Source organism: Ostrinia furnacalis, unplaced genomic scaffold, assembly GCF_004193835.3.
Source record: "Ostrinia furnacalis isolate ACB-3 unplaced genomic scaffold, ASM419383v2 OfSCF5109, whole genome shotgun sequence".
Lineage (NCBI taxonomy): Eukaryota > Metazoa > Arthropoda > Insecta > Lepidoptera > Crambidae > Ostrinia > Ostrinia furnacalis.
The window spans coordinates 49,208-76,716 of NW_021135348.1; the positions used below are offsets into that span (position 1 = coordinate 49,208).

The 27,509-nt window shown below is 37.2% G+C and overlaps 1 protein-coding gene across 1 annotated transcript in view; it reads left to right on the top strand.

Moving 5' to 3' along the window:
* The first annotated feature begins 1,413 nt into the window (after nucleotides 1-1,413).
* Nucleotides 1,414-27,509, top strand: part of LOC114360647 (probable serine/threonine-protein kinase samkC) — a 137,580-nt gene continuing 111,484 nt past the window's right edge. Inside the window, exon 1 of the mRNA XM_028315400.1 lies at nucleotides 1,414-1,500. The gene's annotated coding sequence lies outside the window, so the exon portion shown is untranslated. The remainder of the gene's footprint in view (nucleotides 1,501-27,509) is intronic.

Here is a 27,509-nt window from a genome sequence, read left to right on the forward strand (position 1 = left end):
TTTTTGACTTGAGAGTCCCACTTAGGAATCAAACTCAGGAACTCAGGACTACAGAATCGAAAGAGTCGAACTCTATAACCACCAGATCACTGAAACCATAAAATTCAGAGATGGAACACATTTTTTTATTATTAAACAAGCAGTGCAGAACCGAGATTATGGCAAGATTGAGTACTTAACCGTGGCTTAAGTAAACAATGTCTGATTTTGTCTCTAGAAGAAAAAGTAGCGAGATTTGTGTGACCCCAAAAGAAAGTAAATTGCACGCAACCGATCCTCTTCACTTCCTGGAGGACAGTATAATGCTGACCGACTAGTTAGTTAAATGGGGCACGAGATTGGCCCGAATGAGGAAGAGGCCCTGCATTAACTATTGGAATAAACTGCTTACCATTAAGGTTGTAAGCGACACTGCCTCATGTCATGTGATTTTCTTCTTCTATGCATTCGGGATTTAAATGACATCATAATGTGTAGCGTTGTGTGTGGTGAACCCTAATCTTAAGTTCTTTAAATCCTATGCTTACCTTCTTTAGTCAAAATGAGTGGCTAACATTCCCAGCAGACTTCTACTATAGAATTTTAGTCGGTGGATAGTTAGGTGGGCTTCCAATTTGTATGAGGAATCGGCTGATACTATATCTGTGTAGTGTGCCCATTTTTTTTTTTAATCTTTATTTATTAACGAGGGTTTATTCACTTAGTGAATATGTCACCCTCATAGAGGCTTACAATAAACAGTGGTTAACCAATTATTAATTATCTACGACTTATACCTACCCGCCTGCACCAATCTATACAATAATCTGGCGGTCTTCTATACATGTTCACACTGATTAACAGCCCTACCCAACTATTGGCCGACTAAAAGCCTGTAGCTTTGGTCTTCATAAGAGTGACGTAGACTTAACAGAATATCATTATTATCACTATGGGCGTGCAATAAAGTGTTCTGAGAGATGATCAGTATTGTGTCTACTGATCATCTTGTCCTACGACCCTCAATTTTTTTTCCCTCAGAAATGAGGAGATCCGCAGGAGAACCAAAGTGACCGACATAGCTCGCAGAATTGCTAAAATCAAGTGGCAGTGGGCGGGGCACATAGCTCGTAGAGACGATGGCCGTTGGGGCAGAAAAGTTCTCGAGCGACCACGGGCTGGAAGACGTAGCGTGGGCAGGCCTCCTACTAGGTGGACCGACGATCTGGTAAAGGTCGCGGGAAGAGCCTGGATGCGGGCAGCGCAGGACCGTGCATTGCGGAAAACCTTGGAGAAGGCCTTTGTCCAGCAGTGGACGTCATTTGGCTGAAACGAGATCCCTTGGAGACCTCATTTGGAGAACATGCGAGTGAATTTTGGTTAGGTACCACTGTTTTAATGGTGGCTCCCTTGGTTGCAGATGACAACGCGCGCGGCGTGACCACGGACGGGCTGCTCAGCGCGCTGGCCCGCCTGCGCCGCCCCCCGCCCCTCCACACCAACTCGCACGCGCCCCGCTCTGTGAGTACCCGCTTCAGATTATAATGTGTCTAAAGCCCGGTCCGTGAGCACGTAGAATTTTGTCCAATGACCCCTAGCTACCCATCCTTATCGCTCGCGCGTAATTATATTCCTGTCGCGACTGTGCGACTGGCACCCGCAGTGAGTGTGCGAGCGCGATAGCAACATAGTCACGCGCGAGCGATAAGGATGGGTAGCTAGGGGTCATTGGACAAAATTCTACGTGCTTACGGACCCGACTATACCCTCTCTTTTTTTGCTTTTTTTTTGACGCGGTGGAAATGCTTTGCGCACCGTCACCACTGCCCGGGGACAGGGTGGTGTGTGGGCCTCCCAGTGCCCTGAAAAGAGCGCTGCTCCGTCCTGAAAAGGACGAGGTATACCCACTAAAACCTCTGCGGCGTTCTGTCATCGCCAGTGGCCCGCCAGTGGAGGTATCGCGAGTATCCGGCCGTAGCCTTATGCTTATTTTCACCACCAATCTATAATTTTTAAGTGACCCCTATGAAAACAAAATTCCTGTCATGTGTTACCATGGAGGTCACTTAAAAATTAGGAATTGATGGTGAAAACGGGTATTAGACTTCCGCGACAGTACGTAGTCCCTGCTAGATTATAGGTAGTGATGATGCCACGCTAGACGACATGGCAGCGATAGGGGCAGATTTCATGGCTAGTCTAGAAAGTTGGACTATTAACCTAAAGGCTAGAATCATAACATAATTGTTTATTATAGTGATTATAGTGTAGACCGTAATCATACGCAGGGCGTAAAGGACACTGTTGGCATAAAATTTAAGGTTGATTTCAAACTGCTTCCAAGATAAAAACTGTAAATTTTTGGCTACATTTTAGTACCTAAGTAAAATCTGAAATGCTGTGTCGTGTATCCACGGCCTCTCCCGTAGCATGAACAAATGTTTGTCTCCAATTCAAATGTTATATGATTTGTTTGCAAATTCGAAAGGGTCGGCTGGATGCTCAATGGACGTGTACAATTAAATCCAATTGGTTTACGTAGACAATTAATTTGTAGAGGTTATTGGGTACGTCAGGGCTTGACCCTAGGCCCGATAAAGATGGAGGCTTTGACGGCCTGAATGGGTTCTAGAGTAATATTCTAGATTGTTCAGTGGCTTGATTTTATCGATACTTACAGTTAATTACTTCATAAACAAATACAAATAAAAACCGAAATGCCGTCTCTTGAGTGTTGAATTTTATAACAGTGGATAAACCAAATAGTATTTTTTATTAAAAATGTTTTACTTCGAGTCCTCACGAGATAGCACCTGTCATCATCAAATGGCATTATTATAATACATTTTTTAAACTTAAACTAAAGACCTATTATCCCAAAATAAACGCAAGTTTAATTGGCCGCCATTTTGTAAAAACTCCATCCCTGAAAAAATGAACAATTTGTCAGCTGAGAGTCTAAAGTTTAACACTGGCTGTCCCGCACGAAGTCAAGAAGAAAAAAAATGTTCTCTTCATAAAAATATGCTGACGTCGTCAAAGTAGGCATCAAAGAGATTCAGTAAGCAAGTGTTGACATCCACAGCTCTAGTCGGTTAATTAAGGACTGTTTAGCAACTAATTAGTGCAAAAAAGGCTTTGATCTTTGACCAACTTGTAGACTTTGTGGCCATCACTTTGAATGAAGCTCGTCTGTTTCTCTCTGACTATCTTATTATGTAGGTAACATAATATTCGTGAATTACGAGTATTCTGTTGTATGATAATTATGTAGGAAGCTACCTTGCTTAATATACTCCTACTCACTTATATTAATTTAGGTTGTTTTGAAGATGTAATATGTAGAAATTAGTTTCATGTTGGCCACGAGCTTTTCAGAGTAATTCAAAAACGTTATTAGTCTTAGCTCTAACTGCAATTTTATTAAGTACCTACCTTTTGAGGTATTCAAAATTAATGTCATCTATGATTTTCAGCGACAATAATCATAAAGGAGGAGGCCTTTGTCTAGCAGTGGACGTCATTTGGCTGAAACTAACGATATCTTTTCATGTTTTCATCCAGTCAGTCGTAAAAACCAAAATACATTTATTACAGACACTAAAAAGCATTACCTACCCATATTATTATCTCATATTCGAAGGTATAAATCTATCAAGGGTTGAGCAAAGCTATTCATTCATAAAGATCTTTTCAAACTATTATGTTCTTAATTTTACCTTTCATCGTGGCCGCCAGCCGGATTCGAACCCGGGGCCGCTCGGCCGTGAGACGCGATTACTGCCGCGCCATTGGGCAGGCATCATTCACACAGAAAAGCTTATAAAATGGCGGATTTATACAAAATGATATGGAGAAGTGAACTGAACCTTTAAACATTGCTTCATCAGTCTCTACGTAAATATAGATAGATAGAACACACTTTATTGTACAGTACAGACTTGGAAAAGAAAGAGATAGAATAGAATAGAATACAATTTGTCTGTGACAGAAAAACTAAATCGCGCGCGTCCCTGTTTCGAAAACCGGGATAAAAACTATCCTATGTCTTTTCCCGGGACTCAAACTATCTTTGTACCAAATTTAATTAAAATCGATTCAGACAGACAGGAAACGTGGCCCCTCACTATGGGCCTTATACAGAAGCTCAAAGTTGCACAGCGTGCTATGGAGAGGGCTATGCTCGGTGTTTCTTTACGAGATCGAATCAGAAATGAGGAGATCCGTAAACGAACTAAAGTCGCTGACATAGCCCGACGGATCAGCAAGCTGAAGTGGCAGTGGGCAGGGCACATAGTACGCAGAACTGACGGCCGATGGGGCAGCAAGGTTCTGGAATGGAGGCCACGTACCGGAAAACGCAGCGTGGGACGTCCACCCACAAGGTGGACCGACGACCTGATAAAGGTAGCGGGAAGGCGCTGGATGCAGGCCGCTACCAACCGTGCGATGTGGAAGTCATTGGGGGAGGCCTATGTTCAGCAGTGGACGTCCTGTGGCTGAAATGATGATGATGATGATGAGATAGACAGAGTTACTTTCGCATTTATAGTATTCGTAGGGATTGGAGGAGTATTTTGCAATACTGTTTTGTTTGGATTCGTGGATTTCAGTCTGACATAGAAATACTTTATTGCGTACGTGTCTCCATTTCAAATACTGGGATAAAAACTGTGCTATGTTTTTCTCCGCTTATAATATTTTTTCAAATCGTTACTACGCTACGGTACTGTTGTAGACAAACAGATTCACTACGAGTAGGTACTTTCGCATTTATAATATTGGTAAATATGATAGTGGAGCCGGAAGACATAGTGTAACTAGTGTGGGCAGGCCTCCCACTAGGTGAACTGATGATCTGGTTAAGGTCGCGGGAGTGCCTGGATGCGAGTGGCGCAAGGACCGGTCTTTGTGAAAATCCTTGGGTGAGGCCTTTGTCCAGCAGTGGACGTCTATCGGCTGAAACGACGACGATGATAGTGGAAGTATGGATAAATAAAACCGTCAATGAGTAAAAAGTCGCACACTTTGTTAAAAACCTTAAAAAAAATTGCGTAAACCTTCGTCTTTCTTTTATGAAAAATGATAAAAAAGAGAGAAACAATAACCACTTGTATCTTTTATTATCGTCTCTATCAGAACATGCTTTCCGAATAAATTCCGGCCGCGAGCTAACAGATATAACACATAAGTTGAGTGGAGGGTAGACGTAATCATTACACGTGGTAACGGTTGTGTTACCGCAGGGCCGGACTCAGGGGAAATAGCAATTAAAACATCTATTATATTGTCTAAGTTTCTAGTATAATATTCATTCAATTGCATTATTTTATATTGTGTTGAACTAATAATGTCTCAGTCTACAAGATCGGCTTGATAAAAACCGAAATCTCCGTTGAGTTAAAAACAAATCAGTTTGGCTTTACCATTGTTTTTCTATAGGCTGGCGCCTAAAGAGACATGTGAACAAGTCTTACATTCTTAGTATCCATTAACTCAAAGTTTCACAAATTACTACACGAAGCTTGAAATTGAACAGAAAACGTCTATTTCAGTAGATTTAAATTATTCTAAAACATAAAGGCCACGCAAACCTTGCATATATCTGGGGGCACGGCAGTGCCCTCACCAAGTCGAGCAAAAAAGCGGCACGGCCGTACCATCCTTTTCTCGAAGCAATTCAGGCCATTTTCGACCGCCTGTAACTTCGTTGTGGATAAAACTAGAAGGCTGAATTTTCATTAGCTATGCAGGCATTGTAAAGACACGGTATATTTAAAATTTCATTCAATTTGAACCAGTAGTTTAAGAATTATAACGGGTCAAAGTTACTTAATTTTGTCACTCACTGACTNGAGGCTCAACAGGGACTCGGCGTAGTCACTGACTGGCTACGGAATAACATCCTGACTTTGAACACCTCCAAAACCAAGTACATCACCTTCGCACACAAGACTCACTTGCTTCCCCCCGCCGCTCTATCTATTACTGCCCACACTTGTCCACCTGGAAACACTTTTTGTTCGTGTCCTACCCTAGAAAGAGTCGAGACATTGAAGTATCTTGGGATTACCCTGGATCAAACCCTTTCCTTCAAACCGCATGTACAGATTCTCACGTCTCGACTCCGTAAACTCATATATGTTTTCAAGACCCTTAGACACGCAGCTAATCGGGGAACTATCGGGATGGTCTACCGAGCTCTCTGCCAATCAATCTTGGATTATTGTATCACCTCCTGGGGTGGCTCAAACAAAACTATCATGATCCACTTGGAGAGAGCTCAAAGGGCTGTTCTGAAAGTCGGTGCAGGCCTTCCTTTGCGCTTTCCTACAGTGACTCTTTATCAGAAATGGGACGTCCTCACAGTCAGACAGTCCTTCATACTACAAACAGTATTAAAACAACATTCCGAAGTGGTATATAGCCCGAGCCTACACGAGGGTAAGCGCAGGAAAGGCAAAGTGTGTAAAGCAGTACCACTAAATTCCCAACATGCTCACCAATACTTCTGTTTCCTTNGAATATAAGTAGTGTTTGGTGTACGAATCAAGGAAAAACTAAAATATTTGGGGGCACGGTAGTGCAACCACCAAGTCGAGTAAAATTTTTCAATTTCGGTCCAGTTTTCTAGATACATAACTGCTGTCTACAAAATACAAAAAGAAATGAGATCCCATCAAAAACATCATCGCATGAAAACACGTGTAAATTAAATTATTTAGTGCGATGGCCAAGTCAATAATTTATGTACAACGTTAAAGATTTCCTGGCCTGGACTTGGTATTACATGGATCTGACAACTTTTTACCGTAGAACAACTGAGTTGCGAGACTTGGTTTTTTTGACAAGTATTGTTTTTGATGGGATTACTTCTTTTGCTTTGAACTCAAGCACCATTTGATCTTGAACAAACATTTCTATTTTATACTTTTTGTCGACTCAGCTGAAACAAAGACCTGGGCCCTGTGACCTTAGCCCACCCCTGATTGCCCCCCATTTTCCTCAGAGCCACCCTCGCAATGCGCCCGTATGTAAGTGCCTGAGTAAAAAAAGTAGGCCTGACGCAGACGGACTTGCGGATTTTTGCAATCTGAGTCTGCATTTTTTCAAAAATTTCTTTAAGATTTGTGTGTTAGATGTGTTGGTTTACGCAGGAATTTTGAACTAGTGAATATAATTGACCCATTATTGTAGCGACAGTACAGATATATTTTTATTGCAAAATAGTTGCTATACTACATTTTTATTGTACTTTTCGTTCTTATACTTAGTAAAATCTCTGGTATTTTTTTCTTCTTTGCACCTGGCCATCTCCCATATTATTTGGGGTCGGCCCTCCGTATCATGCGTCTCCAGAAGGCTCGGCCCTGGGTGGTTCCTTTGTTGAATCTTTGAGGTCCTTACTACGGACATCCATGTGATTCGAGGTTTATAATTTCGATGTCTAGCACTTTTATGGTCATGTGGCAAACGGTTACACGAAAATACCTTTTTCATTCTTTCTAACTTTTCATCAGGTATTCGTTTGCGCCCGCCCTTAAAGCTTCCATTGGCAGATTTTTTCACAAGCACGTTAGTAGGTGCTTCATTCCAAATGGGTATCTAATGGGATCCACCTGAAGGGTTTGTTCCAGATATGAAACGTTTCAATTATTATTGTCTCTGTGGCAATATTGAGTTTTTTAAATATTCTTTTCGGTTGAGTGAATATTAAATATCTTTTCATTTGAGTGAAAGTATATTTGGATGTTTAAATTGTTATTAATGTATTCGGAATTTCGGATTACTTCAACTGAAACTTTGTGCGCTTACAAAAATCTTATTTTACGGTAAATGACATCTCTACTGTACTTCATAATTACTTGTTAATTGAAATAAACTAAGTATATTAGACAAAGCTGTGTGTACCTGTTATTGGCATGCATACACACTAAACTTCTATTTGTAAGATTTTCATGTAATTACTTTGTATGTAATGTTGTTGGTATAACCTCAATAAATAAATCTCTAAGTAAGAGATAATTCGATACTTGATGGCGCTGTGACTTGACTTTACTTCTATCAGGCCTGGCTCACTCCGCGCGGTACATCCGATAATTACCTACAGCGAAGCGCCCCGCCGGCGGGTATTATATCAGTCGAGTGTCACGCGCGCGCTCGTCAGGACGCTGGCGCGTGGCGTGCGTTGTAGTAGTATGATTATTATTCTATGATCAAAGTATTATTTAAAAATGGACATAAAGAGAAAGAAATATTGTGCGGCGTTCGGGTGTTTAAACGAAAAGTAATCTACCGGATTTATCTTTTTTTTTTCGCTTTCCAAAGATGCTAAAAGGTATGTTGGCCATGTAGGTAATCAATAATTCTTAGGATAGTGTAGGAACCTAACCTACTATGAAGGATTTCCATAATGAATGCATACTTACCTACATACGTACCTCATTACAAATAAGTAGATTTATTATTTTTTCACTAGACAGCAACCCTAACAGCGTAAGAAGAGTTCAGAGGCACGCGATAGAAAGAGACAAAACTTGTAGGTGAATAAAATTGTAGGTACGTAGTGCTGTGCGAGCTGAATTCCACTGTATCGCGTCGTAGCAAGACTCGCATTTATTTAAATCGTCTTGCGGAGTAATCCTTCTGTACCTGTACTATTACTTATTCTGTGCTTCTATTTAATTTTCTCGGTTTGTAGTAACGAAAAAACATCATCTGTAGGAGGTACTCGTACACGGACCCTGATAGAGAAATGCTTATATCCAATGAATATTAGTGCCAGGTTGCCCTTAATTCCCTGGTTCGGTTCATTTCAAAAAACAATTACTGTCTTTGCTCGGATTGCTTGAAGTTTCTACTACATAACCAGCAGAAGAAACATACATACTTCAACTTGTAGCGAATTTATATTGTTGTGGTATAATTAACATTTTCTAGTCATTATTAAATAATGCGCAATAGAATCATGCATTTGTAAAAACAAACAGTTGTTTTGTCTCATTTTGCGGTGCATGCTTTGTACCTAATACTGAGGGAGATAGGTTTTCCCGTCAGGTATTACCTTGTTTACAATATGAACTGCGGTTGAATATCAGCAAAATTATAAATATCAACATAACATACTATAGGTAGGTACCTTTATACCAACCGATATTATTATCAAAATACCAACCGAAATTGTTTAAATACTGCCTGCTGCTGTCTTTCCCAAACACTATAATCTGGGCTTCTTCAAGACGAGAGTGAAAGCACTTACAGGGCATGTACCATCCTAGATTGCATCTCACTTAACATCAGGTGCGATTGCAGTCAAATACCTAGTTCTGCATAAAAAAGAAGTTGTAATAATTATAATCTCACGTCATGCTGAAATCTGAAGTGTTACATACGTGTTTACATTAGAAGCGAATATTTCAGCAGCAGAACGCCTTGAAAATAGCATTAAAACGGTTTTAACAGCACAAAGTAAAAGTTACGTCATGTTAAATTCTGACAACGTCGTTATAACTTCACCCAAAACACGCAGATAGGAAGTTGTGGATGTCACTCACTTAGAGTTGGTTTAATTTCCACATAGAATTCAAGACAACGGTAGAATATTTATACGAATTCAAAGAAACTTAGGAATTTCTGTTGAGTCGGAATCACAAGAAAGAGTGACTGACGACTCAATCGAATCATCAAGAGAAATGCTTAGGGGCTCTTTCACGATCTCCAAGTAAAGTTATAAATAGTAATTTTTTGACTAACTGTATTAAGCAAGTAAGAAGTATTTCAGCATCAAAGTCTTACCAGTGTCATGGTTTTGTTGCTACTTGTAACTTAAAGCAATGAGTAGCATACTTGACACTTTACTCAGAGATGATGAACGAGGACCTTAATATGTATACTCTTCAAGGACAATCAGGCTGGTTTCTCAAACTGTGGTCAATTACGTAAATTGAGTAAAACCTCCAATTTCAGTGAGACCAATTCTCAAACTAAACTAGAACGTATTAAATAAGCTGAAAGTCAGTCATGAATGTAAAAGATAAAGCAAAAACTCGTAACAGCACGAAATGATGTACAAACAGGAAAGTAAACTTCAGTACAAATGCTGATACGGAGTTGTGAATGTGCGGATACGTTGTCGCTCGTTTTTACTGAAAACAGACCAGTAACATAGTGGAGATGGATACAGCAGCATTGCTTTAAATTTTTTTGAACTCCCTGCACACTAGTTATGAAATTAAATGTAAATGTAGAGCTACTTTTACATTTATAATTATTTCTGACTGCCTGTATGTCTGTTATCTTTTCGAATTGACGAAATTTAGAGATAAGTAGGTAGGTACTTGCAGAAGGATATGGATTGTATAGCAACACAGCCTTAATGTCGTGTTGTAAGAACGCATTACATAATGTCGCGTTTGAGACTCGTTGTTTTCAGTTTCATAAGAAACAAGCTGTTCACCAAATTTTTTAGTAAAAGTATATTGAAAGTAATAGGATAGTCCCTATAAGAATAAAGAAATATTTATGAGTCTTTCTGAGCATAATAAGCTTTGACCTATTTTTTCATATCAGGTGCTTATGCAGAAGCATTAATTAGGTTAAAGTAACAAGTACTGATACGTGTAAAAGCGCTTTTTGAAAGCCTATTTGCAGAAATGAGTGACGTTTATGGCGGCTTATAAAGTCTGACATCAGAGTCTGACCTCTTGATACATTCCCCACGTTAGAATACCCACTGCATTTGTTTATATTACGGAAGCTTCCGACAAAAAGCACAAAGTTGCGCTTTCGTCGCTGCAGTTTGAAATTTTCCGCCGGAACTATCCAGCTAGCTATTTGGACTGTGTTAACAAACTGCGAACTGAAATCCATGAGGGTATATCTAGATATTTTGATTTAAATAAAGTGTAAATCACACAACATTCATTGTACTTACTTATACTGAGAAACTGTAGCTATTACTTGTGTAATTATTGTTTTCTTATTACTCAGAATTACAAGTTTGTTTTTGCAATACAAGAGATTTAGGTACAAGGACAAATCAAGCGAATAAAAAGATTATTCAACGTTATGTAATTCCAAAGAAGTAACATAAAAACACAGCGCACATTAGTGTATTGTAGTAATTAATTGACTTTTTCACTCTTCAGTAATGGACTTAGACATCATCCCAACTAATATTATAAATGCGAAAGTAACTCTGTCTGTCTGTCTGTCTGTCTGTCTGTCTGTCTGTCTGTCTGTCTGTCTGTTACGCTTTCCCGCTTAAACCTCGCAACCGATTTTGATGAAATTTCGCATAGAGATAGTTTGAGTCCCGGGAAAGAACATAGGATAGTTTTTATCCCGGTTTTTGAAACAGGGACGCGCGCGATAACGTTTTTCTGTGACAGACAAAAATCCACGCGGGCGAAGCCGCGGGCGGAAAGCTAGTTCATTCATAATTATCATTGTTTCGTAACTGGGAGAGTAACAGTAATGATTTTATAAGTTTTAAGACTTATGGGAGGGGAGTCAGCTTTGGACTCTATAGTACATCAAAATCTACATGGCATTTCGTGAAATCCGTCTGGCAAGTTAGTACACTAACGCCCGTATCTATTCACAAACATTACTATGAGGTCTCACAGTCCGCGTGGACGCACAGGGTGACACACAAACCAATCACAGAGCTCTATTCAACGCTGTGCGTTCGATTTGCTGCTTCACTTAAGCAAGCATCGTTTGTGAATACGGGTGTAAATAAAGACAGACTAAAGCAAAAACAAGTGTCTGATCACTCCATTTACTCTTTGTAAATAGGTCGATACATAAGAAATATCCTGTAGAGATTTTCCGAAATAACAAGCAATATAAATAAGAAATCCCTCAGGATTGGTCCCTGGAGGCTGCGTACTATTGCTTCACCGCAAAATCAATTATGTCAGTTATGTGTCAGTAACTCTACGTTATTGATAAGTAAGTCTTTATTACAGGTCTACGGGCTTGTTCCTACGGCAATCCAATTTTGCAGGGTCCCGTAAAACTGGACTTGTGAACACACATGTGAAATCGTTCCTTATCAACCTCATCAGTTTTCTGAAATTCGAACTACAAATTCGGATCGGATTTTTGCGGGACACAGCAGCACATGGGATTTTCGTGTGAACGATAATATTAAAACACTTACCTACTTACCTACCTACTACGAAACGGTATCCTGCAAAAAACGGGAACAAGCCTTAACTACGTCTTTGTCCAGATATTCCACAAATACATTATGTTGGTACTTGAAAAAAATCTTTATGATTTCTTTCCATCACTAAAATGTTGGAAAAATATTCCTGAAAAAAATACGTAATTGCGTTCATTTCAAAACTAATTACTCTTGTAAATAGCGAACTTTGCTGCAAACACGAAACCGATTGATTGGATCTTTTCAACAAAATGCTTAGCCAACCAAAAACTAATTTCATAATTTTCTCAGCAAATAAAAGTCAGCGTCAATAGGAAAAATTCAATTTGATTCGTAGCCTGCAGTTTATTGGCAGCTTGGCACGGGCCCCCGGCTTGCTGCCAGGCCCCACGGAGGGGCCATTTATACAGGCTGTTATAGAGCCGTTGTTATTTATTATTAAGGGCAACCAAATGTCTCCAACATTATCCATTCATCATCATTTCTAACTGCTGAACTAAGCCTCCCCCAATGATTGCCAGATTGGCCAGTGACATTTCGGGAATTGGACATTTTGAAACCGTTGGACATTTTGGGAATTGGACATTCTGAACTTAAAGGCGGTTCGTCTAGCGACCTCATGTAGGAACTCCACGTGCCTTGAAGACCGTAGGCCATTGGCTGAAATTATACTTTTTGTGCTACTTGTGCTAAATAGGTATACTTACCTACACCCTGTACATTCGTTTTTACCTCAGTCTTACATGCACACTCTTATGTTTAAGTTATGTTATTATGCTTTTTGTGTACGAAGCTAAGTTTGTTTGTGTTATCCAGTGGCGGGTGATATTTTTCTAAGGTGCAGTACGGTAAATAAGCTACCTATACATCGGTACACCGTACATCTTACTAATATTATAAATGCGAAAGTTTGTATGGATGTCTGGATGTCAACATGTTTGTTACTCTTTCACGCAAAAACTACTAAACTGATTTTGATGAAACTTTACAGTATTATTGTTTATAACCTAGAATAACATAAACCTACCTAGGATACAATTTATGACGATCTATGACACGTGAAGCCGCGGGCAAAAGCTAGTAGGGATTATTTTTTGCAAAAAAGTATTGCACCAATTTAAAAGGTTAGTAAATTATTTGCCAAATGAATGTACGCCAGCCGTGTTCATTCATAGTCTGTATAAATTTCGAACCCCTCTGATTTACATTTACCTACATGGTTTGCTCCCCTAATTGCTTTATGCATCCCACGGGTTCGCACGCCTCTATTTTAGAGACCTTTCAGTATTATTTATAGTTATTTTATTAGGTAAGTAGTACCTTTGCCTTATGCCCGCGGCTTCACCCGCGTGAAATTTAGTTTGTCACAGATCGTCATAAATTATTGCCTATATGTTATTCTGGGCTATAAACAATAATACTGTAAAGTTTCATCAAAATCCGTTCAGTAGTTTTTACGTGAAAGAGTAACAAACATCCAGACATCCACACAAACTTTCGCATTTATAATATTAGTATTAGTAGGATTATAAAATGTTACACTTCTATGGGTAATGCCTTTTTAATTAAATCAAAGGCAGACAGATCAATTCTTATTTAGGTAAGTTACAAGCCCGTTAAAATAATAGTGCCTGATTAAATTACACTAATTAAGTTACTCAAGTTATAAAGTTTGATTTTGATATTCAAGTCTCGTTAGAAATTAAATTATTAATGCTTCAAAGAGTCTTTCTCTTGTTTAATTGCTATTATCATGATATAAAATAAAGGTGTAACAGGGCTTAATTGATAAATTACCGTAGAATGAAGAATACTTAAAATGTTTATGTCTTACATTTAACCTTACAACTTAAGAGCGATACTATACAGGCTGGCCCCCAAAACAATGCGTAGTACCTGTATCGGCAGACTGCAACATTACCACTATTCTCAAATTTTGGCCTTAGTAAAGAATTTAAACACAAGAATTGTATGAATTAACTTTGAATCAAGAGCATATACTAGAAGTTCTATTTAGACTATTCAGGTTCCAGGTACAGCTAAATTAAATCAAACCCGTATAAAATAAACGTCTATTTCACGCTCAGAAACTTTCCATAACTCTCTATTTACCACACAATCTATTCAAAATGTGTACTTAATTGAATTCAAAGCTTCAAACGAGTGCCCTGAATGAGTCGACTACGCCTGCCGTGCTGCTAAACGAATTTGCGGCGCGCGGTGGCAATTTGCCGTTGCGTTTCCACAGGCGTCGTTGTAAACGTTTCGTTCTCACCTTGTTGTACTTGGAAACTTTTAATAGAATAGCGGAATTGATTAATTTGTTACAAGCCTTGAGTTAGATTGTGAATGAAAAACTAATTTAAGTGATCCCAAGTTCGAGGTTACGTGGAAACGAATTGAGTTGCTGAAGCTATGTTAGAATAGCTCTGTGGCTAGATTTTAATTAAATAAATAAATGAGAGATTACTATAAGTCCTATGTTGAATTGTTGATGTTATGTAATGATACTTACTAAATGTGCAATGTAGATGTTATGTAGAGTACTTAGGCTGTAATCCAGAGTATCTAACTAACACCTACATGAGAGAACATACTTTTAGGGACTATAAAGGCATATTTTCCCCACACTAGTAGGTAGTTTACACTTGAAAATTTGGTAGGTACACAAATTACCTGCCAACACCTGTCTTTTGCATTCGTGACGGCGATCAGGATTCCCTATTTTCCTGTTCATTAAGCAGCCCCTAGGTATTCGTTGCCAAATATTCAGAGTCCGTACTTGGATGGCTCAAACTTGGAGTGCAAGTGTGGTTTTGTTCCCCAGTCGACGAAGCACATGATGTCGTGCCCTGCGTGCCCAACAACTGCGCGCCGGATGATTTAATGAAGGCTACTGATAACGCCATTCTTGTGGCGGAGTTTTGGGCTGACGCTGTGTAGGTTTGTCGTCGACACGACAAAAAGAAGAAGAGTCCGTTCAGCAAATATACTTTTATCCGATCCTACTTTGAATTACGCCACTCTGCCACATAAGACATAGTTACATAAGTATTTATTTTCAACAAAAACGCTTTTTAAAAGCGATTCTTCTTATAAATAATAATAAATAAATAAATATCCTTAGACNTATCCGGTATCCGGTATCCGGCCAAACAACTATCCGTTTCATCTCTAATACTTATTATACATAGAAAACACCCAGTCCAATACAAACAAATATGTTCATGCACACCAATGTTTGTACTGTGCGGGAATCGAACCCGCTACCTCCGGAATAGTAGTCCGTTTCGAACCACTACACCAAACGGCCGACGATAATATGCTATGCTAGTTCATATAATAAACCTGGGAAATACCTGTAACTAAATTAAAATTCAAAGCTCGAGCCAACTATCTCTTTGAAGCTTTGCGGATGCATTTCACCATTCATGTGATGCACCTATTTTAATACGCATCTGATTCAATACTGAATATTATTAATAGAACATATACTAGACATAGAATAATCGATACAAATAGTTAATCTAAATTTTGACTTTTTATGCCTAATCTACTACTACCTACTTAACGTTTGACCTTACCATTTTTAATTTTAGTATTAACTAGCGGCCGCCCGCGACTTCGTACGCGTGGATCCCGTTTTGCCCCCTTCAACTATCTTACGCGGTTTAGATTTTTTCATACAAATGTTTTTTCCCGCTAACTCCGGTTCCCGTGGGAATTTTGCAATATCCTGTTGTAACAAAGCTTTAAGTTTACTAAGGGACCTGCATGCCAAATTTCAAGCGTCTAACTTTAGCGGTTTAGATTTTTCATACAAAAGGATTTTCCCGGTAATTCCCGTTTCCGTGGAAATTTCGGGAATTCCTTTCTTAGTGCACCTCTACGGTACCTAAGCTACGTCCCTTTCAAATTTCAAGTGCCTACGTTTAGCCGTTTAGGCTGTGCGTTGATATGTCAGTGAGTCAGTCATACAAAAGGATTTTCCCGCCAATTCCTGTTCTCGTGGGAATTTTGCAATATCCTGTTGTAACTAACTAAGCTTTAAGTTTACTAAGGTACCTGCATGCCAAATTTCAAGCGTCTAACTTACGCGGTTTAGATTTTTTCATACAGATGTTTTTTCCCGCTAACTCCCGTTCACGTGGGAATTTTGCAATATTCTGTTGTAACTAAGCTTTAAGTTTACTAAGGTACCTACAAGCCAAATTTCAAGCGTCTAACTTAAGCGGTTTAGATTTTTCATACAAAAGGATTTTCCCGCTAATTTCTGTTCCCGTGGGAATTTCAGAAATTCCTTGTTGTAACTAAGCTTTAAGTTTACTAAGGTACCTACATGCCAAATTTCAAGCGTCTAACTTTAGCGGTTTAGATTTTTCATACAAAAGGATTTTCCCGCTAATTCCTGTTCCCGTGGGAATTCCTAAGTATACTATATCCTGCCCATGAGTATGAAGAATGATTGTACCAAGTTTCGTTAAAATCCGTCGAGTAGTTTTTGTTTCTATAAGGAACATACAGACAGACAGACAGACAGACAGACAAAAATTTTACTGATTACATTTTTGGCATCAGTATCGATCACTAATCACCCCATGATAGTTATTTTGAAAATATATTTCATGTACAGAATTGACCTTTCTACAGATTTATTATAAGTATAGATTTTCCATAATTGTTTTCTTTGAATATCTTAATTTACAATTCAAACCAGTAAATGCTTGAAAATAACAGCTCAAAATTGAATTTTACGGCCACTAATTAAAATCATATTCCAAGTAAGAATTTAATCTTGCAGTAGCCATCATAAGCTAGCAATTAAAAACTTATCTTGTCCATTCTTCTATTTGGTCTAAACTCTAAAACAAAGCGTCCATCAACTATAACATAACCCGGAACCTTCCGTGCACTTTTAATCGCTGCTAAACCGAAATTGAATTTCCATTCGACTTCCACGAATTTTCAAAACACGGCTTAATTAAATATGATTCATCGTACGTGCACGTCGAATCAAACAAAACACGGGCTATAATTACACGTAATAAGATGCAAGTGGGTGCGGTCATTTAAAAAGCAGTAAACAAAATTATATCGGCCCACGATTGCAATTAGTTCGACTAGAACTCAAACGCTTCCCTGCAAAGTTCGAATTAAAACTAGTGTTGTTGGGGCTATAGTTTCGGATATCGATGCCAAGAAATTTTATTTTGTCGAACAAAATATGCGATGAGGGATTGTACAAATTATTTAATTCCAACCATGGCCATGGCTTAGTGACTTTGATTCGCTAAAAAGCGTTATTTTATCTTGATCATAACATAATCATTTTATATGATGTTCACTCATTGGCTTCTAGCATGAAAATTTATTGTAGTCTTAATCCAAAATCAAATATAAATTTTTATCATGAACAGAATAATTTTGAAAAAAAAAAACAAATATTTTTGCATTAATTCGATTAAATTATCTTTCTGTTTTAAGGCTGAGTTGCAGTTGCACCACGTAACTATAACGTTAATTGGTGTTTTTTTATATGTAGCTTGACATATTTTTGACGTTTGTTAAAGTTAAATTAAGGTGGTGCAGCCCAGCCTAAAACTTGTCTCTATAAGTTATTACGGATATGTTTTTTAAACTTTTCGGATTGTTCGGTTCGGATACCAACAACATCACCGGTCACAACCTCGCACGCCACGAATGTGAATAATTACGTATTTAATAACGCTTTTGTTCCCTACAACGGAGGAAATCCAAAGTAATTCAATTGTTTTGTTTAATTTCAAGAAACGGTCACTTTCTAGCATTTTGCGTAGGGTTAAGTAGGCAATGAAACAAACTGGTAAGTAATTTAAATTAATTCTCGTACCCATTTAAAATAGAAGTGTCTCAGACTTGAAATGAAATATTTAGTTTTAAGACTGTCTGTTATTATCTTGTTATGAGGGCCTTTCGGTGTAGTAATTCGTTCCGGACTGCTAATTAAGCCACACAATGCATCCCCGCACAATGCAAATATCTGTGTGTATGAAGAAATCTGTTTGCCTAGTACGAGTACAAGTCCTGCTTAATTTGAGGCTAAGCCCAGTGTATGTATAACGTTCAAGTAGACATAGAATAAATATTATATGTTTACTTTCGTGAAATTATTCAATGCAAAGATGAGCCATGTCATTTCTAAAATCAAATAATAAACTACGGAACCTTCAATGAAACCAAATTCGTCTCTATCTCAAGAACTATTATGGTAACTGTATTTTGTGTTAAACTGTAAGATGCAAGCGAACCGAGAATTCCGGTCTGGTTAACGCTATTAACTTTAGAAATAATCACTGGTTTCTTTCCACTTCATGCATAAATTACGACTTTTCTTTTGTTATTTAACTATAATATCAATTTTACTGCACACTAGCTGACCCGGCGAACTTTGTACCGCATTCATCAAGGACAATGTAATAGTATTTTTTTAATCGGTTCAGTAGTTAAGCATGGTCAATACAAACAAACAAATCTTTCCTCTCTATAGTGTAGATTTTCACGTTCGACCGAGACGTTAGTCGGCTAAAGGAGTGGCTAATCTCTAGTAATAAGTACTTAATTGCTGTTTCAACAAAAATAACTTTAATTTTGAAGAATTGCAATTTTAAAACTTGCCAAGTATTAAAGGTGTGGAAAACAGCTGTAGGCATTTTCAGTCCGCAAAAATCTGTTTCACGATGAAAAATAAGTACATTTTTTCTCTGTGAGATTAATTATATCCCCATTAAGCACAATAGCTGAACACCTAAGCGAAACTCCGAAGCCCATTAATGAACTTCAGAGGGAGAAATTTTTAAAACTCGATGCAGTAAATCAAATTTATTACTTTGAGGGGGCACTGTTAATCTGGACCAGGAAATTAAACAAGGAATTACCATAATTGATACGCTCCGAGAGAAACCGGGCGGAAAACTGATCGGTCTTGGTCCTTGTCATAGAAATCGGCGGCGAAAAGTCTTGAGTTAGATGGAGATTAGATAGCGATCGTGAAGTTTTGATAGCCATTGTATCATTACGTCATGTCATTTATTGTTGTGTGCAAATAAAATTGATATTTTATTACTCGCATTAAGGTAGCATGCACAACTTGTATGCCAAACAATTTATTAAATAATTATAATTTGTTATGCATTATAGCACTGTATTATGTATGAATAAAAGATACGTGTTTAACGCCTGGAGCCTTAAAACAATTAACATTTTTAAAATTACGATGTTATCGCAATGAAACTTTATATTTTTAACACGTATAATGAATTTACACTAAAAACTCGCTTCGAAATTGAGGTAGACAAGTCAAAAAACAATATAGAAGGGTTATTCTGCACCAGGTGTTAAGAGCTATTAAATTTTCATTACCAAATTATTAATAAATTGAAGCAACAATTGATTAAAATCGACACGCGTCCGTTAAGTACTTAACCTTATACATTGTAAAGGCTTGTTAGAATTAATCAAATCACGTAGATGTTATCTTTAGAAGAGTGTGTTCGAAATTAGAGCGGGATGGTAGACATTGTTTTGTTCGCCCACGGCCGCATGCCGATCTTGTTAAATTTTTATATCTATTGTATCTATAGATAGCTATAACGGATTGTAATCATCTTATTGTGTGAGCTAAGATGTATCTGTGTGGTGGGTATGGGAGGCCGAAAGTACTGGCGTGTTTGCACAAGCTTTCACGTCTTACATTAGAGACGGTTTACGGTAATTTATTATCCTTGAGATGAAATTAAGTTGTTTTGACTTTTTACCATTTGGCATTTTGTAGTGATGTCTACATGCAAATACCAAAGTATTTTATAATCTTGTGAGTTTTGTATTATTGAATCTACCATCGCACACTTGCGAGAAAATTTTCAATGTTTTAAATATTTAAAGATGTTATAGTCTATTTGCTTCCACGGATGCACATCTTGGGAAAAAGTCCGGAAATATAGATAGATCATTTTGTTAAAAAAATACTTTCGCAAAAGGAGACCATTCATCGAAACGCTATGCAACGTCATCCACACCGTACTTTCGTTCATCTCTACCGCCTCCCGATCCCGTAAAACAACATGTGTTTCTTCACCTAACGAATCTTCCCGGCATAATGAGTGCCACAATGTAAAGTGGGGCCGTATTTACATAATGTCAACTAAGTAGGTGTAAGAGTGTCACTGTTCGACATACTCGAATCTCATTAATCGAAAGCTAGGAATGCTATTGTTGTTCGTTCTATGTTGTGTATGACAGGTTGAGTCCTCGTGATCGAGTGAAATGAATAAATATTTCTGGAAGATAAGAGGGAAGGGGTTTTGGTTTGTTTAATTAATAAATTAACAATAATATCCGTTTAACCTCTTGCATTTTAAACGAATAATAAGGTATGTTAAAAATATAATGTGTTCAGACAAAATACAGGAAATAGTCCTTTTCCTACATTGATGTGACGTTTAATTTGAGAATGACCCTAATTTCTTATTAATAGTTATAATTTAAGTAGCTGTTATGTTATGGAAAAAAAAGGATTGCGGCTGTAAACTTACGTTAAATCTCACATCGTATTCCCAAACCAATACCTAAATACGAGTATGTTTGAACAAGCACTTAAAATAAACGTCACGTAAAAGTTTATGTTATCGGCTCACCGGCCATTCAGCCACAAAATTAGTAAATGAATTATACTTAAAGTTATAATTTTTAGAAGCGAATGTCAAAGAGTAAAGAGATCGGATATGAATACAATGGTCCTGGATCGACACCCCGCGGCGCGCGCGCATACAGGGACGTGCCTTGAAATATCGACTCCGATGTCGATAAAATTTTGAGCACGCTCAACAATTGTCGATATTTTTAGCCACTTATCGGATACGATTGTATCTGCGGATTTCTTGCAACAATAAGGGTTATTAGTATGGTCTTATCGCAATAAAGGTGTGACACGTTTAAAGAAAAGAAACCAGTGGCTTTATAGTTTTGAGGTGTGTGATTTCAGTTGAATTTGCAAGGATTGATGGCGTGGTGGTTCTCGTAGGGACCGAACTACAACGGAACGTGTGACTATAGTTGGTCTCCATTGGTCATCCACACAGGAAGTAAATAAGTGCGATGAGTACGAGCATTTATATTCCAAGCCACTTTATGTACCCATTTAATAAAAACACAAGTGTTAATAAAAAATAATGAAATGCAGTACTCATCATAATTAAAAACAACAAGTAGGTAGGTCTCTGTAAACATTTTATCGACAACGCCTCCACTGCATATTTATCACCCCCATTATCAAACAGGACCAAATAAAAAGTAAATAAAATGCTTATATAAATTAAATTTGTAGATCTTCGTCTGTGGAGATAAAATAAACATTTCTTCGAAAGTCACACAATACAAAGTTTATACCTACGTATGTTATAACAGGTAGGTATGAATGAAACGTTATTAAAATACTTTTATGGATTATCTTATTTATAGGTTCAGTATATGGAGCAGCTTGTCAATATACCTATACTTACTTAGACTATGTTTTTAAATTTAAATTACTTACGAAATCGTTATGTCGAAATGGAGTAACTGAAGAGAATTCTCTCCATTTGTTTTTTCATTTTATCGGACGCAAGGGATGAAAAAAGAATACCTAATATTATTGTTTGATTTTCTGATAAAAAGTCAATCGTTACTAGGTGGACAGATGACCTCATAAAGGTAGCAGGAAGGCGCTGGGTGCAGGCCGCTACCAACCAGACAATCTGGAAATCATTGGAGGAGGCCTATGTTCAGCAGTAGACGTCCTGACTAAAATAATTAAGAAGTAATTTTATGGCGAAATCGTGACAGTTGTTAATAATTTAAATTCTGTCAATCATTCTCCAACTCCAATACAGAGCCGCTGACCAAAGCCAATATTTTTTTTGCATCGCATGTTGAAACATTAAATTGAATAATAATTTGTATCTGTACCCAGTTAAGGTGTTAAATTTATAATACGTCTCGTAAAATAACATATTACCCGCCGCATAAATTAACTGTTATTCGTTACTCATTTTTAAAATGTCAAACAAGTCTTGATTGGAAATTAAAAGAACATTAATTGCTTTCGTAAATGATGCGTGCTTAATTAAAAATTTAACGGCTCGGACATGTAAAAAATACATTTAAACATATTATTAAAAGGTTATATTTGGATATGACGTTTTGGTTACATCGAGTTTTACGATCCTGAATGTGTTGGTGATCCTCACCATAGAGGATTCCGTCAACTGGGACCGCAATTAACTGGGACCGCGGTCCCAGTCGCCGGATGCGTAAAAATTAAATAATTTTCTTCCGGCGACTGGGACCACTCATGGATTTTAGTACTGTACCGATTTTGGATTGAATAATANCCGCGGTCCCAGTCGCCGGATGCGTAAAAATTAAATAATTTTCTTCCGGCGACTGGGACCACTCATGGATTTTAGTACTGTACCGATTTTGGATTGAATAATATTTTCTTTTAAGTTATCTATGAGTGGTCCCAGTCGCCGGAAGAAAATTATTATTTTTTTATGAATCCGGCGACTGGGACCGCGGTCCTAGTTAATTGCGGTCCCAGTCGCCGGAAGCCTCATACCATAAAAGATTGGAATGTTTGTAATTAATAAATAAAAATAAATTAACGAGACCATCATTCAGTTTACAATATCTTGCTTAAGGTTCGACTGAAAACTCGTTTTGTTTATTGCAATTAAAGATAACGTTGATGATCAATGTTTTTTGCATTTTAATCTTAAAAATGAAGATTCAAAAGTTGTACAAATGTTGTGACTGGGGTGTAATAAAAACCTGATATCTTTCTACTAAAATATTTATTGTTTTATTTTACATTAAAATTATTATGTTACAGATAACATGGCACATTTAGGCTGAGTACCACTTTATTTCCGTAACTTTAACATTAACCGGTCCTTTTTTGTATGGACTTTGACAGATTTTTGACGTTTGTCAAAGTTAAAGTAAGAAGGTGCAACTCAGCCAAAACCAAATACACACACAGTGTCTAGTATGGTACGTGTAAAGGGGAAAACAAGTCTAATTTTCTTTCGACTTTGTAGATTTTATGATAGGTAACAAAACAACATTATTTGTTTGATCAAATAATTAGAGTCAAAATAAATTACTTATCAAACGAACACAGATAATAAAATTAATACGTCATAAAAATATAAATTATCTATCCTATCATCGTTTGATTTTCAACCGACTTCAAAAAAGGAGGAGGTTCTCAATTCGACCCGTATGTTTTTTTTTTCTATGTTTGTTACGCGATAACTCCGCCAATTATGAACCGATTTGAACAAATCTTTTTTCGGCGTATAGGTAATACCTCAAGGGTGGTCCCATTTAATAATAGAAAAAACAACCCCCAAGGGTGGAAAATTGGGGATGAACTTTTTTATACGCAATATCTCCGCCGATTATAAATCAATTTGAACGATTGTTTTTTTGTTGAATAGGTATTATCAAAAGGGTGGTTTCATGCGAATTTGAAGAAAATATTTCACCCCCAAGGGTGGAAAATTGGGGATGAACTTTTTTATACGCAATATTTTTAATTTTCAGATTTTTTTTGTGTTCACGCATTTGAAGTCGGTTTTATTTTTTTAAAAAGTTAATTATGCTTGGCCAATCCGTGATGTCAAAAACAAAACACAATCAATCTTCAACGAACGACTCCCGGCCCACCGTTCATTCATTCATTCCCGGATTAGTTCTAACACACGTAATGCATTATGCGGCCACAGTGGCTCCACACGTGCACACCTCTGTTCTGAGCTCTATTTATCGTATTAAGCCTTTTCTATCTATAAGTACTGGACCACCGAGCGAGTGCTGCGTTCCACTTGGCGCACGGTGTTAATCCCTTTTCTTGTTTTGTCACTGCTTTATTAGGCTCGTGAGCTTAATTTTTTTTGAATTGCTGACATTATAATAAATACAATAGAAGGTTTGAAAAATAGAATCTAGAATATGAATAAACATTTTTTTAAATATTCTGAACATAAGTCTGCAAATCCTGGGTGGCCAGGATCTTTGAGTATAACATAACCGGCAATAAAACCAAAGTAGTGAGGGTCCAGTTTAACCTTGCTCAAAATCATGATCAAAAGAAAATAGAATGACTTCAAACTCAAAAATCGACTTTCCCCCAATGCAAAGCTCAAGCATAAAATAAAGCATAGAGAGATGAAGTATAAATAATTTTTCGATATCGCACTGCGAGCACTGTCGGTGCTCTACACCCACCAGTGAGAGCACTGAGCAGTGACCCAAAATGTTATGGCTGATATAAGAAGGTTAATAATAATAAAATCATAATAAAATGGCACCAAACACAAGTAACAAATCGGAACACACCTTTGCACCGCCATCGGCCTACTCCAGCATCCACTCATGACGCATTGTCTCGGAGTATACATTATTACGACTGAACACTGCCAACAAAATCATAATTTACCATTAATTGACACCTCACAATAAACAGAGATTCTTCGAGCACGCTTATCGTTGAAGAGCATTTGTATGACTGTAAAAATACGTTTTCTTTAGCTCATTATGAATATAAAAATGTGTAAGTAATGTCGTATATTTATCTACGAATGTAAAGACTTTTTGTATGGGATATTATCAACTGGAACATTGGTTGTATAAAACAGGAGCAGGAGGCTCTGATTTAAAGTATCATTTAGAACCTAATTGCAATTAAGGAGTACTGACATATTAATTTTAGGAGTTTTGACATAAGTAATTATAAAACTGATGCACAAGATTACCTTTTCTTCTTCCGTTATAAAAAATAAAATTTGTTTTAAAATTGCTTCATTCATGATTGAAAATATATTGAACTCGTTTTATTTATTTATTTATTTAATGAACAACATAATAAGCTTACAGAAAACCCAAAGCGCTTACATGTTTAGTCACCACATCGATTACAATAAAATTATAAGTCAAAAAATTACACAAATTATTAAATTAAATTAAAATTAAATTCTGTTTAAACAGAATTAATTAATAAACAAATTCTAGATAATAAACAAATCGAGATAAAATTAATATAGATACAGTAGAACAGAAAAATAATGGATTAATAATGTCACATGTCAAAAAAAAAATGTCAAGCAGGTCATTAACATTAACAATGTTTACCTTAGTAACAAATCTACGTAACGTACTCGTATGTTTCTGCGGAGACCTACATACCTATTACTCAAACTGTTAATTAAGACACATGCAACCATACCATAAACAAAAGCACATCGAAATTGTAATTTAGTTGTTAACCTCAGGCAATCCAAACAACGGATAATCAAGCGATACTTCGCACAATATGAATAGTGCTCGCTTATTAACCCTTAAAAATAGCAGGTTGCGTCGAAAAAATGTTTTTTGGATTTTATTTTACGCATATACCACAGTCGCATCTGCCGTATTTGCATAGTGGGCCAAGATTAATTCATATAATATTTTTTGTCTTGATCGTCATTTAGGGCCAATCAGGCGGGCGGCGAAAAAACGATCATTATCATACTTCAGCCCTCCGGCGTTTTTTCAGACGCCAAACAAAGGGCCCATGTTTGTTATTAGGTTAGGGGCGATAATGTAATGCAATTACCTTTTTTCTAAAGTAAAAAACAGAAAAATTCATTATTCAAATCCGCCAGCTGAACAAGCCCGGAATCGTGATTAGGGATTATACTAAATCGCCATTTTTTGTGGTATTTAATATTGAAATTTATGTAAACCAACGAGTAACTGATTGATTTTCTATCATAACAATAGATGTTACATTTATTACAGTTGTGTTGTGACAATCATGGTGAAAACATTATCTGCAACTCATCCATTCTTCATGTAAGTACTAACTAATAATTGTTAGGTATCCCCATGGAACTACCAAAACAAAAATACATTTTTTCTCTTGATTTCAGATCTCTATCATAATTCATAGAGTCAATTACATTTTTTCTTTGTAGGTATTTATTTTTCGCAAGCAATAGTGTGTTCAATTGACAGAAAGTTTGTGATCAGCTAAGAGACATTACAAAGCTGTACCGTGCCAGTGGTTTTCAGTCGGCTTAATGTTAAATGATAGTGTAATCGCAGTGTCTATGAGTGTAATTGCTGCAGTGTCTGTGAGTTTAATCGCAGAGTATGAATAAGTTCTTCTTCTTCTCAGTCGGTACACTCTTGTCAGAGTGGTCGTGGTCATCATTGTGAATGACGATGAGTGATGTTCCTCGCAATACGGCGCCATTCCTCGCTGACTACAGCTTTCCGGGCACTTTTGTTTGGGTAAGTACATTCAGTATTTATTGCTTTAAAATTTAAAGTCCAAGTAACACACTCCTACTAGATCAAATCTAAAACAACTGCCAACCGACAATTAACCCTAACAAATTGCGTCTCACATTCAAATATTTTGACCCCCACCAAAGGAGTATAATCCTCAACATTCATATTTAACCCGCTCGCGTAAGCGGGTTAGTAGAATAGACCCATTGTGCCAGAAGGGCCGCTTTAACCCTTCCATTGCTAAGAGAAAGGCAGCTAATGGTGTTATTTCGGCTAATGATGCCAGTCGTTGTCGATGAAGTGATAAACTTGCTATGAATTTTGTTAGTTTAAAAGAGGGTGCGGTGAGCAATGGGTTGAGTTATTTGCTGTGATAAAGTCACAGTCTTTAAACATCTTTTGAGTGGGTAACGAGACGAATGATAGAACATAAAATATGTTTACTAAATTTTACTTATTTGCAGCACATGAGAATATAATATTATCCGTGTTACAATGTGTTAGAATCCAATTTCGTTCGTGGATCGTGAAGTTCTGGTAAGTCAGATCCAGGAACGCTAGGCTGACCGACCAATCTTTATGATACTTTTACTAAACTTAAACAATACCATAAAGATAAACACCTAAAACTAGATCAAGTAACAAGAAGTAATCTTAACCCTTCTATGGCATAGGTACCAATGAAATCTAGTGCATTTAAAACAGCTAAAAATATTTCACTCTACCTAAGAATGTAAAAACCAACGTAAGTACAATATTTATAAAATGCGAAACAATCCTTTAAAATTAATATTACTTGAAATTATTTACACCTCAAGCCTACAGGCGAAATGAATTACAAAGAGAGACTTTGCAGTACATTTGCTTGCTTTAGTAAAACGCTACAAAAAACAAGCACTCTTCAAGCTCGCATAATTATTCAGAGAATCACCGCCGATGGCTAATTACAAAGAGCTGAATGGGGCTTTGACTAGTGAAAGAAAAAAAAACATGGGCAAGGGCG